We start from the raw sequence: 17,083 nt of genomic DNA, 5'->3' as shown, positions 1-17,083 counted from the left end.
TACTAGTCATGCTTGTTTACTTGTGTGCCCCCCCAGCAGACTGAGTTTCATGAAGAAAAAAAGTTTTTCTTGTTCATTTCATTTTTTGTCTCTCTAGTACCTGTCCTAGTGCAAGCCAAAAAGCTGGTGCTCAGTAAATGTTTCTTGAATGCATGAATTAATAAATGAGTTGTTCTAGAAAAAAAAAATGTCCTGAAGGTGAAAAATCTAAAATACAGTATTATAACTTTCAAACAACAGCCCTCTGTCTTGGTCTTTTGGGGTTGCTATAACAAAATACCATAAACTGGCTGGCTTATGAACAACAAACATTTATTTCCCAGTTCTGGAGGCTGGGAAGTCCGAAATCAAGGCACCAGCAGATTCAGTGGCTGATGAGGATCTGCTTCCTGGTTCATAGATGCCTGTCTCTTCACTATAACCTCACATGATGGAAGGGGCCCAGTGTTGGGCCTCTTTGTTAAGGGCACTAATCTAACGTATGAGGGCTCTACCTTCATAACCTAATCACCCCCAAAAGTGATCAGTATCATTACCCTGGGCATTACATTTCAACATATGAATTTTGGGGAATGTAAACATTCCGACCATTGCACCCTCTATTAACCATGGGCTATCGGTGTTTTGAAATAGGTACTTCTTACATTGATTTGGATTCTTTTCCGCTTATCTTATAATTTCTGCTATGGGTTAGTTTGTTCCTATTAATACAATGAAGAAAAAACTCCCAATCTCTCAGAAAGAGAGAAGAGAAAGAAAGGGGCAGAAAAAATATCTGAAGAAATAATAGCTAAAAATTCCCCACATTTGGTTTAAAAAAAACCCCACAAAAACAAATAAACAAAATTGACCTACATGCCCAAGAAGCTCTGAAAACACCAAACAAGATAAATACAAGGAAAAACTACATTTCAGCACATCATTGTCAAGCTACTAAAAACCAAAGACAATGAAAAAATTTTAAAACAGCCAGAGGAAAAAAGAAAACAAATTACGTACAGGGGAATGATATAAATGATTGCTGAACTCTCATTAGAAACAATGAAGACCTAAAATGTGTATATTTTATAATACTGAAGGAGGAGGAAATGAATGCGGAAGAGGAAGAAAAGAATAACAGTGGGGCAGCCAAACAGAAAGCAAACTTCTAGATGCTAGAAGTGGACTTGAGGGTGCTTTGTATTATCCACTTGGGTACTCTACCTAATCTAGATAATATAAAGGAAGTAACATGTAGGAAACGCTACCCTCAAGGAGCTAACAATGTCACTGGTAGTATTTGATTAGTTGTAATAAGGTCAAAGAAAGAAGAGCTAGAGGTAAGCTAGAGTGGCTGTGGAAGGCTGGAAAAGGGGAAGGAAGGAGAAGAGATTAAACTGTGCTTGAAGAACACTGTCAGAGCACAGGTAGAGATGGAACTCAGCATAGGAGACCAGCACCAGCAGAGGTGGAGGAGAGGACAAGATACCCTCAGAAATCTGACCTAGATGGCAGTGGGCAGAGAGGAGAGAGTGAAAAGGGTGGGAATGATTGTGCCTTATTTTCTCCCATACCATTATTGATTGTCTGTATGGAGCTTCAGGTAGTATTGAATAGAGATTAAATGTTGAGGCTCCGAAGAAGTCAGACTGCCTGGGTTCAAACTCTCTCTTTGACACTTACTAGCCAGTGACCGAGGCAAGGCACTAAATCTCTTGGGTTTTTCAGTTTCTTCATTTGTAAATGGATAATAAAACTATATCACAGGGATGCAGTCAGGATTGAATGCAAAAAATATGTGTAAAGCTCTTAAAACAGTGCCTAAAATATAGTAAATGTTTAGTAATGTTTGCTATTATTATTAAATTAGGTTCTCAATAAATGTTTGTTGATTTATTGTTAGAGGGATTGGTGGTATTAGCTGATGCAAAAGGCTAAAGTACACTCCAGTCAGCAGGGAAATAAGGACTATAAAAAGTGTAACCCACAAAAACTGAAGCTACATCTGAGGTAATTTTGTCATATTACCTAAGTCACCAGTTACCTTCAGGTGGTGTGGATGAGCCATGCAAAGCAACAGTATCTCGTTGGAGGAGAAGTTGAAGACATTGATCTCAGGAGAAATCATCTTTAAAGATGGGAGACCTTAAACCTGACTCCAGTCAAGACATGTAAGTTTTAAACATTGCTGTATAAACCCAGATTTAGTACTTAGTAGAGTAACCCCTAAGCAAGAAAATAAACCCTTTGCAAATGAAGACTTTAAAATGGAAATTGACCAATTACTATAATTGGATTCACCAATTACTATAAAAAGTTGCTTCCACTCCCCCCAGCTGTGATCAATACAGACAGAGAAAATTTTCACTTTATATTCTTTTGTGAAAGAAAACAAATATCTCTCTTGAATGAATACTTTCTAACCAGAGGCTGCACGTGAGAGATTAAAGGACTTTTTACTCCCACAATGGCAGGATCTACCCATCTTCAAGTTCCATGTTGTAGATAAGCTGTCTCCAAAGCAGTTGTCCTTAAAGTTATTAATGGGTGTCTTTAGCAAAGAGCTCTAGCTCAGAACATCCACCATCCAAATGAGAATTTGAGTCAGGGAAGAGGGCTTACTTCTCAGGTTACCACCATTTTATAGAAGGATTAACTTGTACTATTGAGCTGCCATATGTCCAGCCAATTGATATCCATTTAGCTGCAAGAGATTTTACCCACTTTTCAAATATATGTCATTCTACATAGGAATCCCTGGTTGGGAGATATCATAATTTGTGGTATTTTCTGGAAGTGCTACAATTGACTTATGACACAAGGTAAATTAAAATGTCTCTGTAAGTGGGAAAGGTGAGGTTCTGGGACTTCATGGAGTCTGGAGTGAATATAAAATCTTGGGTTTAAAGGTTTAATTTATTTCCCTCTCATCTAACTAGATGAATGGGCATTTAAGTCATTCCAAGGTTTGAGAACTGATCCTCTTTCTAAGCCCTAGGTAAATAAGTGGGAAGATTTATACTGCATCACACTTTCAACTTATTTGTGGAAATGTTTGGAAACAAAGGGAATAAATGGTATACTAGTCAAAACCAAAATCACATCATCAGTTTCCATGAGACTTTGAAGACAGACAAGGTGCACTGTGTAAATAAATACACCTCACCCCTTGGAACCCAGTGGACGGGAAATCAATTACCAACGTCTCTCAAGCCTTTTGCACTGGAACTACATGAGCTATGTAAGATTTTTATCAGGTGCAGGAGACAGGAAGTGGCTGACAAGCACACTCTTGCAATAGACACAATAAACTTTGTAGGGGCCAAAGCTACATAGATTGAATAATTCTGACCAAAAAGCATCCACGTGAGTTAGTAAAAAGAAAAAAAACAAAACAAAACTATAACAAGATTCTGGTGAAACACAGTACCAGAAAAATTCTGAATTACCAAGAATTAAATTTATTCCCCTCTTGGACTGTATACTGAAATCTGGTCACAGGACGGATTTGTTGATGCTTTGACAAACAAGAGTTCTCTTCTTATTTCTCAGGCATCCTTTGGGCTTAGTTGGTCCCCAAAGCCTAACTAATGCCATTGAGATTGTGTCCTATGGGGAGCACCACTAGCTGAGCTGGGCAGGTTTCGGCATTTATACCTGTTTCTCAACTCCCCTCTTTTTCTTATCACTTAGGAGGCCTGGCAATCTTGCTCTGTAGTGTTCACACAGAAGCCTCTCTCGGGAGTGTTTTCCCAGGACTTCCATCATCACTCTTTCGGTAATCAGGCAGTAGAACCCAACACAAGTGAGAGGAACATATAGTGTCATAGTTACTGAGAAACAAAACAACCTTCAGCAGTCCACCGAACGTCTGAGGTGTCAATATCATGCTTCCCTTTGGAAACTGGTAGGCACGGAACTTTTATTTTGCTGCAAAACATAACGCTTCCTTGATATCTAAACTGCCTATCTTTGTGATCTTTGTGGACAGTGTCATATTCCCTGCGATTTAGCTATGGAAAGTTTTGTTTATTTCTGAACTCTTCATGCTTTTTGTAATTGCTTGAATCTACTTAATAGCCAGATTCCCAGTGACAAGCTGCAGTAAAGTCTTATCTCCTTCCCTAATGCATGTACAACCCTTTCTTTATTGAAGAACCTAATCTCCAACTTCTTACACAGGCAAACTTCTCACTTTCAATGCTTGTGGAAGACACAGGGTATTTATGTAACATGATGTCAGGCATCTGAGCCCTGAATAGATTTTGAGACTTTGAAATTCTTTGGGTGTGTGTGTGTGGGGGGGGAGGGGCATTGTGCTGTGACATAATGCTTTGAATCCTTAAGGTAAGAATTTTAATGAGAAACAACTGTTGAAGAAGCTCATTTTCTGAATTTGTGCCACAGTTTTAGTTTGAAAAATATATTTTTGCTAAAACTGGCCAGTTTTAACCAGGGTGGGGGAATGGGGTTATTTTGAGTGTCTGAGCAAGACTGAAAACTAAGTGAACGCTCCAAAAGAGAAAGGACATGCTCTCTCTAGTGAAGAAACAGGAGAACTTTCAGTCATCCCTCTAGGCCAGTGTTTTCCCGACTCTGCAGCAGTCTTGTAAATTTGTAAATTTGCCACAGCTCACTTGTAAATTTGCCAGGGTGGCAGGGACTCTGACTCTTAGCTGGGAGGCCTGCCAGCTAGCAGAAGCCCCCAACCCTCAGGAGGGAGAAGGGGGAGGGTGCCCAGAGACCACCCTGGGTTATATTTATTTGGGGGGATACTTGCTGGTACTGATACCGAATCTCCCTAGACAGATGCAGCCCACATTGGAAGGCTGTCTTGTTGAGAATTCCATCAACTCCCCAGTATCAGATCTAGCACCTTATAAACTAAATCCTTACATTATAATAAAGGTAAGTACAGCCTTCCCTATCTGGCCCTATTTGTCACCTGATCTTTCAGGTTCTTCTGTGCCTGAATCTGTCTCACCAGAAACCCCTTATTTATTCTCAGTAGGCAGAAACCCATAACTCTTACTTATTTTATCGATTTTCCCTCTGTTCACAAATCCCCCTTCATTCCTCTTCATTCCTGGTTACCTCATTGTCCCCTAGCCTCCAAAGAATCATCTCACACCCACAAATCAGACAGATTAATGTTCCTATTTCCCAAGGTGTGTGTTTGGTCTGACTCCAGCTGACCACTGGGATTTTGAGCCAGGACCCTTCCCTGAGGGAAACCTCCCTCTCTTTTTATACTAAATTTATGCATATTCGTGATCTTCAATCTGAGCACAAAAAAAATCTATTTAACTGTCCAAACATTTCTGAGAGGAAACCTAACACTCTCTTATCATACACAAGCCTCCCTTGAACCTTCGAACCCTGAAAGGGAGTACAGGCCCTCTTAGAAATTTGGACTGATTTGGATTGCATTATTAGGGACTTTTAAATCAATATCTCTCAACTTGGGTGATTCAACCATTGGGTTTCCTGAACTCAAGTATAGATGAGAGGAACTGAGCTACCCGACCCTGTGGTCAGGCCTGTTGAGCTCACCGCCTAGGATCTGCCATAATAGGAACTCAGAAAAACAAAACAAGTTTGGCAGTGTTGGCTGAAAGATGGGCTTAGGGATACAGAGAGGACAAGAAGCATTTTGTCCTCTTGAGAAAAGGAGGGGAGAGAGAGAGAAACAGCCCTAGGATAGACTACTACTGGCATCACTTTTATTTTAGAGATGCGATGCCAGCTGTCATGGTTTTATTGGGCTTATTTCTTCACAGTTTTTAAGAAGCAGTCAGAGTTATGTATTTCTTGCTTAAGAAAGTTACTGCTGGTCACCATAGTTTTTAAGAATTTAGGATAGCTTTCAGAGAAAAAGTTGTCTGAACATATTATATGGTAGTTTTATTGACATTGATGACGCTGCTGAATCACATTCTTGTCATGACCTTCAATTCACTGCATTCATGATTTTTTTTCAGAGAAACACCAGAAATGAACAGTCATAATATGTCTACATAGGGAGGCTTCAATGTCAAAATGCCTAGGGCAGTGTCCCCGTCCCATATCCCCTTGTTATCCCCTCCTTTCTTTCGTCCCTTCCTCCCTCCCTCCCTTTCTTCCTTTCTCTTACCCCAATGAACCAGAGGAAGCCATTCACCTAAAAGCCTCTAAATGTAAAAGAAAAGATACCTAATCTTTGGCAGATCCTTTTAAAGTTTTGCAACTATCATTCATTTACATTCATACATGTACATATATGTGCACATTGCAGTGAGTCCTGCCATTGTTCTGAATTATGATGGGATTCATAACAGTGCTTAGGTGCTTTAATTATATGGCATGTTCTTGGTTTGGTTTGATTTTATTATTTTGTTGGCTAGGTAGTTTAGGCTGTGGCTGTGAAAGCAATGCAATGATTAGAAATTCTGGTCCCAGTGGGAGAAGGCTAAGAAAGGGAGCTTTAGGGGACAAGAAGAGGTTGGAACAGACTAACCAGAATCCTCTTTTCTCAAGTCCCCTGTGCTGATTGAAACAAGGGATTGTGGCATGCTTGCTCCGGTGAGGGTGAGCACAAAGCATCAGCATAGGCTCAACTATCTCCACACATGGAAGAGAAGAGTTCTTTATAAGACTAGTATTGACAGTGATGTTGTCATTTAATACAGTCACAGAAAGAATTGATCAAATTTGTGTCTGCACAGAGATTTACCTTAAATTCAAGCACCATTTTACCTTCCTTGCATCTATTTAAGAAAGTAGCTTTGTCATCTCAAAAAACCCATAGATTTTTGCAACCATGCATTCAGCGGTAACATCAGAGTGAAGGAGGTGAAGCCCATGCAGTTTTTTCTAATATACTAGAAGATGTGAATAAGCACACTGGGCAGATTTAAAGTCTTCTTGTTTTCAGATAAACTATCCATTTCATGGCTGGTTGTACTTTCCAAGATGGCTGCAGTAAGGTCTCCCATCACACATATGCTTCTTACAACCTGATGTTGACATTTCTCTGACAGAGAGGTACGCTTGGTGTCTACTCCTCAAATCTGAGAAGGCCAGTGACTATGGCAGAAGTGGCACTATGTGACTTCTAAGGCTAGCCATAAAGGTGGATCCAGTTTCTACCTGGTTCTCTTAAGACACTTTCTCTTGGAACCCTGCCACTCTGCTGTGACGTAGCCCAGCAGCCGCAGGGAGAAGCCACATGTAGGCGTTCTAGCTGACAACCCAGCGTGGCCCCACCAGTCAGCCAGTGTCACTCACCAGTCGTGTGTGATTGAGCCTTCAGATTTCAGCCTCTAGGAGTCATCCCCAGCATTTGAGCCACCCAGTTTATGCTTTGTAGAGCTGTCTTTGCTGAGTCCTGCCCAAATTGCAGCTTTGTGACAAAAAGAAAGAAAGAAAAAAAAAGTTGTTGTTTTAAGCCATTAAGTTTGGTGTGTTTGCTTACGCACCAATAGATAACTCCAACCCTGAACTCTCCCTTCCCACTGGGAGTTTTCTGTTGGTCCTATAATTATTACACATGTAAACATTTACATCTAATGAAACCATCTAAACCAGAATCTTGAGTTCTTAAGTTTTAGCTCCAGGAAAAAGTGAAAGTTCCATGCAAAATTAGTACCATGGACTAATAAAAAGAAATGTAAGAGCAAATGCAGCACTCCTTAATAATGCACCATCCAGTGTACTAAGGCAGAGATAAATTGGGAAATGCTTCTTGACAGAGACAGTTTCAAACAATCAGGAAGAGGAACCTGAAGAAAGAGGGATGGACAGGCTAGCAGAAGGTGACATGAGCTAAGTCACGGACTCGGGACGAGGCTGATATCACAGAATTCCAGAATTTCAAGATTCTAAGAGGCCCATTAGACTTGGTCTAGTCTAATTCACCACTCAGGTCAAATTCCTGAAGCTCATCTGTAACATACCTGAAAAGTTATCATCTAGTTTCTGTTTAAACATCTTTGATGCCAGGGAGAGCTCTCGTAATTTCCCAAAGAAGTTAGCTATTTGAGACTTCTTCCTTAGCTTAAGCTAAATCATCTCTCTGCAACTTTTATCTTTTGGTTCCGTTGTGAAGTTGCATCTTTTGCTGGAGGTTTGGTTCTAAAATCAATGTGAGGCATAACTGCCTATGGCCAAACTTGATTTTGAAAGCTTCTCAGGATAATACCCCAATCTTCATCAGCCTATGATTTCGCAGCCAGCATTCCCTCCAGTGTTGAAACTGATCACTGTTTCTTTGGATGAGATCCACAGAAAGTAGTTGGCTTGCACACAGGAGATATATGGATAAAAAATATGTCTTTTTCAAGGCTAGACTCCCATTCAGACTGGGGAGATGCTTACGCTCTGAGAGGCAAAGTTGTCCTGAAATAGGGGTTTCACGCTTCTTGTCCCTGCTCATTTGGGGGCATAAATAAGCTCATTAAGTGGAATAGCTGGAAGAGCCAGCCACAGTATTTAGATTGTATTTTTCCCTTAAAAAATGATTATTTTTGAAGATCTCGTATAATTGAATTTGTGTCCATTAAACACATATATGACATAACATCACGGTAGGCCCGTCTTCTAAAGCTACATAAGACAAGTCTAGTATTTTCTCCATGAAAGCCTTTGAAGACAGTTATCAGAACTCTTGAGATTGTGCTACACGAGACATCATCATTCCTTCAAATGTTTTACATAGAATGTGATTTTGAGTCCCTCATTCTTTTGTATTTCTCCCCTGAACATGTGTTCTTAAGTATAAATCCTAGAACTGATCCGACTGTTCATGTGGAATCAGGTCAGCCCAGAAGAGAGGAGACAGACACACATATTGTTCTGAATACTTACTTCTGTTGGCCAAAAATTACATTTGGGTTTTGGGCAACTCATGTCTCATTGTTGAATTATAGTTACCAAAATCCTAAGTGTTTTTTAAAATTACAAAATATTTAAACACATAGAAAATAAAATAGACACCCACAAACTTATTAACAAGATCAGCAGATGTTAGTTTGCCTTACATGTTTCTTTACATGTTCTATTTTCCCAGATCTCCCACATACTGTATTTTTGCATCCATATAACCACACTATCAAGAGTTACTGATTCAATAATTATTTATTGAATCCCTACTGTGTTCTCTTTGGATCTTAATTTTTTGCTATTTTAATGTATTGTGTATTATCTCAGCATCACATTATTCACAAATTTGATTAGGGGTTGTTAATCCACATTTGCTACAACAATGAATAGGATAGGGTTGGTGACAGAGCTCTGTAAACCACTCATGACAATCCTCTAGCATTATTATATTTCTATGACCCTGTGCCTTTGTTTATGCTGTTCCTTTTGCCTGGAATGGCTTCTTATCTCCTTCCTCTATCTGACTAATTCATATTAATGAACACTTTGAGACTCCGTGTCACCCGCTCCAGGACTCCTTCTCTCATCATTACGTGCTAAGTTAGGTACCTTACCTTTGTACATTTCTGTATTGTAGCACCTGTGCTCTATAATAATCATTGGTAAAACATTTGAAGGAATGATGATGTCTCGTGTAGAATAATTTATCTTCCCGTCACAACTTTAGTCCTTTAACAGCAAAAATGTTCTCATGTTATTTACCTTTATATTCTTAACTTTTTTTTAGTGTGCCAGAACTTAAACAGTGCAAGCTCATATTAGGTGCCCCAAAATGTTTGTTAAATAAACATGTCTGACTAAAACATTTTGGTCAAATATTCCTTTCTTTTAGGACAAGAAGACTTTCCACAATATCTCTAATATGAGTAGATCACCACTTCTAACTGCAGAGGGTTTACTGCCACACAGGATGACCCATTCCTTATTTGAATGGTTCTGGATTTTGAAAGTCTTTTCTCATATTAAACCCCAAATCAGTTTCCTGTATCAACACTATAAGTTTTTATTATAAACAAATGGATTCTTTTTTCTGAATGTCAAGGATTATTTTATGGCACTTGGGTAACTAAATAGTTATTAGTGAATATGCTTTATATATTGCCAGCAGAGCTGAAGAAAGTATTTCCGTGCTCGGAATTGAGGAACTTTCTGGGGCATCCCATTAAGGATTTCTACCCTGAATTCTTTCCAGAAGCTAATTGGGGCTGCGAAGCCCACAGAGCACAGGTGTTCCATGTTCTATGCAGCTCACATTCCTATGTAAACAGGCCGCTACTTTCTCGAGCATCGCAAGCTCCTGGGTGGTCTTAGGGCTGCCTTCAAAGGGAAACAAGTTGGAATTTTCTCTCATTGCTAATCATTTGAGGACCTGGTTAGCATACAACTAGGCTATATATTCTGGAATCTCTATTTATAGAGTCCATGAGTTCACACCTGAGGAGAAACCTAAGCGACTCACCCTGGCCCCAAATTTGACTGAATAACCAAAGAGTTGTAGGAAAAACAAACCTTAGAGATCTAAAAGGTATCTTCCGTGCTAAGTTCAATGCTTTTCTATAAGTTCTTGATCATAACTGTTACTTAGCGAGGTGGAAGCAATTGACATTATCCTCCGGAAATATGGAAGCGAAACATTTCCTTAAAATGTAGGCTTTTGCCCCACAGGTTGCAGATTTTTCTAAATGATCAGTTGGTAAAATTTTATAACAGAGCATTCATTATTCTTTTGGTATAGAATGTCAGTGCTTCGTATGTGCCAGGCAATGTACTGGGAATAAAACAGACCTGACCTCATGTAACCCTCATAGCAATCAATCCTGGAAAATAAACATTACTATCCCTATTTTACAGATGAGGCATTGGAGGTTCAAGAAAATTAAGAAACCTGTCCAGTGTCTCAGAATTACTAAATTGCAGAAACAATTCAAATCCAGATGGTTCTACTTTCAAAGCCGATGTCCTTTATACTGTCCATTATACAGGGATGTCCAAGAGAGGACTCATCCCGGAGCAGCAGTGACCAGGTCTTGTCACCCCACAAGAAAGAATTCAAGAGCGAGACAGGTGCAAAAAAACATAGGAAGTTTATTGAAACCAAAGTATACACTTGAGGGGTAAGTGCAGACAAGCTCAGAGACTCAGTCGCCCTGAGGAAGTCCTAACCAGGGGTAGTCATACCTCTGGGGACAGATTTTGGTAAGGTCCCATTGATGAGTCGCATTAGTCCTCCCTGTAGGTGAGACCCTCAGTTTTCTACTCTTTCTTCCTCTGGAACTGTCATAGCATCAGATGCATGCTGGGAGTCGTAGTAACCGCAATGTAAATGAGATTATAATGACATTTTAATTAGCTAAAGGTCAGGTTCTGGTCAAGGTGATTAACCTTGCTCGATGAAACTGGTTCTTATTGTTCTCCAGCTGCAGGTGCCAGATACAGTCACTTGTTACTTGTGTAGCCAGTGTGATGCCTCAGTTGTATCTTGGAGGGAGTTGTCAATTTCCTAGGCTACCTATCCTGCCTCAATACTGGGCCATGTTGCCCTTCATTTTCAAAATCAGCTTCATTATCTGATCTTCCATTTGGAGTTGAGCTGTGACTTCACTTCCTGGTTCTGTGTATCTGGATCACCCCTTTTGTGGTTGGGTACTGTCATGCAGGGTGTCATGCGGGGTCTCTGGTCCCACTCCCCACATAAGAACGCAGGACATGGTAAGGCCAAAAAGGAACACCCACGGAGCTATAGATAGGGGAGTCATACCACTATAGTCTTGCTGGCGGCTGGGTTGGAGACACAGGAAGCAGGAGCCACGCTATCCTCAACCTGCCATCCACTTCTCTCTGCCAACCAACCAACCCCACTTGCTACCTGCAATCCACTGTACTAACTGCAATCCGCGCTTGCTAGCTTAGCCACCATCTTCTTGCTAGCCCCCATTTTCTGTTAGCGTAGCCACAGCAGTTATATTAGTGGCCAATGGCTCACTGGTTACAGCTGACAGCCAACTAGTCACAGTTGATAGCTATTTACTACCTGAGCCAGCACCTTTCCATGTGAGGCCGAGAGCCTGGAAACTGCACTCCTGACTTTGTCCCCACAGGTACCATCTTCTTAGGAAAAAGTTAAAACATCCTTGCCTTATCAACCAGAGTGTATCTCATTGTCGTGCGGGAGACCCTGCTCGCTGTGCCATTTGTTGTGCACGGAGGCCTTCTCGCCGCGCCATCTTTCAGGCGGGGCGGCCTGCGGGGTCTCTGCTCCCGCTCCCCACACAAGAATGCAGGATATGGTGAGGCCGAAAAGGAACACCCACGGAGCCATAGGTAGGGGAGTCATACCACTATGGTCTCACTGGAGGCTGGGCCCACCGGACGCGTGACCTGCCATCCGCCTTTCCGCCAACCGACCGACCGACCAACGACTCTCCTCCACTCTCTCGACTCTGTTCCTCTCTCTCGGCTCTCCTCTTCTGCTCTCCTTGGCCCTCCTCTTCCGCTCTCTTCGGCTCTGCTCGGTTCTGCTCGGCTCCTTGGCAATTCTTCGTAGCCGCAGCAGTTATACCATTGGCCAATCGGCTAACCGGCCACAGCCGACGGCCATTCACCACCCGAGACAGCACCCTTCCACGTGAGGCCGAGAGCCTGTAAACTACTTTCTGGGGCTCTGTCCCCACACTCATTTTGTTTTAAAATAATGTCACCCTTAATATCCAGGATGTATGAAGATGCCTGCATGACTGTCTGCTAGTTTTTCTCTCTTTTACATCAGGTTTCAGTTGGCGAGAGGGGAGGGGTAGGAAGAGGTAATCTTTACTTAATAGGGCACAACAGAAGTATTTAGTAAGACCATTAAAAAAAAATCTTGAGTCATCTGGACTGAAGCAAGGGATAGCTTTTGTTGGTATTCATTGTAAGCATTTTATTCACATTATTTAGGCTTTTTTCTTTTTTCCATTTGTCTCCATGATCCATGATCCATAGCAAATTATTTAGACCAAGGCTTGACAAAGTCTGTCCTTCTGCCTATTTTTGTGAATAGAGTTTTAATGGAACACAGCCACGCTCACTCATTTATACTATGCTGTTTTCACACTAATAACAGGCAGAGTGAAGTAGCTGCAACAGAGACTGTATGATCCACAAAGCCTGAAATATTTACTTTCTGGCCTGTTACAGAAATAGTTTGCTGACTACTGCTTTAGGCAGAACAAAAATATATGGATGTTGCAGTGCAGCAACGACTCTGTGTGTCTAGACTAGAATGTGGAGGAATTTGGACTTGGATGGCTGAACTAGAACATCTTTAAAGTCTCTTCCAACCCTGTGCTACAAGGATTTAAAAATTCAGCAATAATATATATATATATATATATATATATATATATATATATATATAATTTTTTTCCCCTCATAAATAAAGTATATGAAGTAGGACCTAGATAGCAGATGTGGACTTGGAGCACAATGGGTATGTTAAAAACAGGCATTTCTGTTTTGTTAATTTTTACTATGCAGATGCTCAAATATAGCAAACTATGTATCCAGCACATTAGTTAAATCTTGAATAGTCTCTAAAGATGGTTAAGGCTGGATACATGGAAGTGGGCCATGTCTGATCATACTGACGTCAGCAGGTATTTGAGAGAAGGCTATCCACATAATTGTACCATTTTGCTTGTCAGTGTTTGTAAAATATTATTCATATCTTCGATGAAAACTCCCTCCAGTCATGGAAGCTCGTAATTATGTGAATGTTTTATTAATATATTTATTGACCATCAACCTTATGTACACTGCTACGTGAAACATTAGAGGAAATGTAGTCTCTGTCCTAGAGGACGACCTTGCTCAGTTCTTGGACTCTCTTCCGGTGCCTCAGGACCTGTTATAATGTTTCGGTTCTTTTTTAAGGTATTGCCAAGTAATTAAGATGCATGTTTGAAAAATTATGTATAATGTCGGAGGCCCAAATCCTCTGCATCTAATGCCTGCTAGATTCCTTTTTGCATCCGTGGGAACATTGGCTATATTTTAATTAAAAAACCCATTTTTTGAAACTACAGCTTTTATTAAGCCTCCTGTACTCTCTGTAGATCTTCATTTGGCTTGCCAGTTAGTCACCTGGTCTTTTAACTTGGGCCAAACTTTCTCTGAATACAAGAAGGATGTCAAAAGTAGATATTTACAGACATCTGATCCCGGATGTATTGCTTAAAATCATCATATACAAATATTTAAAAAAAAAATATTATCTTGGTATGTTTTTTAAGCGTCTATGCTAGGAAATACAAAGACAGAATTCAATTTTTTTTCCTTACTGAATTTAAGATCAAACCAAAGCTAAACAACAGACAGTGTAAAAATACCTGTATGGTTTAGAATGGTTTGCACAGGGAGAAAAATATCTTATGATTTGAAAAGAGACTTTTCTCTTGGAAGGGAAAAAGACATCCTGGCAGAGGAGAAAAGATATGCTTTTGTGTGTGTGTGTGTGTGTGTGGACATTGGGAATGGATTGTGGTCATGACCCAACAGGAGGTCAGAGCTATCTGTACACTATACTTGCCCAGTTCCATTGTAGACTCGTTGATAGAATGTTTTGTAATTGTTCTCAAGTCAGCCAATATATAAATATTTTTGTTTTCTGTGTCAGTAAAGAGCAGAATTTTCATCTTATTTCTTCTCTATTTCACTTATTTCTTCACTATTTCCTCTCTTTTCTTCACCTAGGTGTCTAGTAAAATCGTTTATATTGTATACTTAGAAAGTATTTATTGATTAATGACTTAACTATTTCAATTAGCTCATTGATATATCTACTGAGAATCTCCATACACACACACTGCCACTCCCAAATTGCATGAACGTAGACTTACAGGTAAGAAAATCTAAGGAGAAAATGTATAAGTTCTAGAATTATTTAAAAGTGAACTTGTGTAATGGTTCTAGAAGAATCTATTAAAGTTTATTTCATGTAACAACAATTTGTCAATAAATCAATGGCCTCAATGACCAATTTGCCCACTTAATGATTCATAATTTTTAAACTAGTAATAAATTAACAAGAATTTGTGTTTCAGTCAAGATATTCAATATACAGCATACTTTGGGGACAGATAATTTTCTTGGGTTTTTAAAAATTCTGGTATCAGGCATGTCACCAATCTCAATGATTTTTGAAAGTAGTATGGTTTTTTATATTAAAAAATATTGTCAACCCAGTCTATTGCTTTTCCTACTTCTCATAATCTGTAGATTTTTTTTTCTTGCCCAAGAAAGGAAGGAATTGGATTATAAGCAATTCACTGGGAATGTTCTCATACATGAATAGGGAGAGATATTTGTGTGCAAGTGATGGTGAGTGCATGCGTTGATATAATGAAAGTGTAAAGATGCCCAGTGGTTTTAAGCTTGGAATTTTTAAAATAAATTGTGCTAATAACTATAAAGCAACAAGTTCTTGGTGAATCAATAATATTGAAAAATTGGTCTTTTGGCAAATTGGTTCTTTGCTGAGTTCGTAGTCAATGACTTACTATTGACTGACTTTCTACACATTGGTCTACTTCTTATAAAATCATCTTTCCTTGCCCAAGAGAGACCCACTTGTGTGGATTGCCAAAAACAGTCTCATCTAGAAGCAGGTGGATGAAGCTTTTGCCATATTTTCCAGCCCTATAGCTTTATTGTAATAAATGTTTTTTTCCATGTAAAGGAAAAAAATCTCTTAAAGTGTCTTTTTTGAAACATGTGGAAAATCTTTAGTTACTGAACATTTCAATGTGACAGCATTAAATATAGGCTTCATTGTAATCACTAAAATGGCTCATAACTCCCAGTAAAAGGTAAAAAAGAGCATGCATAGGTATAAGAGGAAGACAGAAAGAAGAAAAGTATATGTAGAAAAATGAGTAAAAATGCTCAAGTCTGCAAAGAACAGAGGAAATATACCTGAGGAAATAAAATGGCGCAGGACCATTGTAGTTTAGTGGGTGTTTATGTACATGGGTGTGTATCCTAGTATGAGACAAAGAAAGTTTACATGTATTAAAGATAAAAAGTCCACCCTCCCAAAATATTCAGAAGCAAATAGTTGGTAATAGATATAGGCAATTTCCAGGCTTGCTTCGTTGACCTCTCCTGCCCATATATATTAGCAACTGAAACAGGCATCTAAGAACGGTAAGGCAGGCCATAGGTTCTGACATTGCAATGACATTGGACAGGGTCCACTCCACTAATATTTTTAATGGTGACAGCCATAGGCTGATGGCAAGAGAGTACTAGAACTGACTATCCAAATAATGAAAGGTATTAGATGTCACTGCCAAAATATTGATCTATGTTCTTTTCTGTTAATAGGACACTGGCATGCATGAAAGAAAAGTCTGTAGAAAACACTGAAGTACCACTCTACCAAATTTCCCTTTGCAACTTGTGAACAGTGTACAGGGTTTTAAATAGAGTTTTCTATTCTTTAAAATGTAAAAGTGTTAGCTTTCTTATTCCAGGATCAGTGCAGAACCCAGATTTCTCACCAACCTGTCTTCCCAACACAAAGGAACTAAACTTGAGATCCTTGGAAATTCTTCTTGGTATGAGTCTTTGTCTTTCCATTTCTTTTTTCTTTTCCCTCTTCTTGTTTTCACTGGATTGAATCCATGCCTTTTTTCACTGAAGAAGGCGCTACATCAGGCATAGGGGATCAGGAAAAGGTTTTTTCACCTCCATGATTTAGGTAGCAACAGACATCTGGCAGCAAGGAGTTATAGAAAACTTCTTTATCCTTCCCCCTCACCCTTCCTTTTAAGGGAGCCATTACTTCAGGTAGAAGATATCAGCTAACATATTTCTGCAGGCATTGGGCTCTTTCAAGACCTCCATTGGTGATCAAACCAAATATTTAAAAGGACATTCCCGTAAACAAAAGCATGGTCTGCATTCACAAACCATTTTCAATAAGATCATTTTTCCAGTCAAGACTCTGACCATCTGCTTGCCATCTTATATTTTCTAATATTATTCTGTCAAATATATGCTCTGTCAATGCAGGTAAAGGAATACTTGAAAAATCTGAACATACACAAATCAGTGGGTCCAGATGACAAGAATCCTGAAGTCTGGAGGGAATTAACTAATGCTGCTTTGCAAATAAGTACCCAAAACAGAGCAGCTTCACAATAGTATT

At 39.6% G+C, this 17,083-nt stretch overlaps 1 long non-coding RNA gene across 1 annotated transcript in view; it reads right to left on the bottom strand.

The window, feature by feature from the left end:
* LOC109447781 (uncharacterized) overlaps positions 1-17,083 on the bottom strand; it is a 424,051-nt gene that overhangs the window by 157,837 nt on the left and 249,131 nt on the right. The window contains exon 5 of the long non-coding RNA XR_012493921.1: positions 7,246-7,360. This is a non-coding gene — a long non-coding RNA (uncharacterized LOC109447781). The remainder of the gene's footprint in view (positions 1-7,245; positions 7,361-17,083) is intronic.

The sequence above is a fragment of the Rhinolophus sinicus genome, linkage group LG02 (genome assembly GCF_036562045.2).
Source record: "Rhinolophus sinicus isolate RSC01 linkage group LG02, ASM3656204v1, whole genome shotgun sequence".
Classification (NCBI taxonomy): Eukaryota; Metazoa; Chordata; class Mammalia; order Chiroptera; family Rhinolophidae; genus Rhinolophus; species Rhinolophus sinicus.
This window is presented reverse-complemented; position numbering and strand designations above follow the sequence as displayed.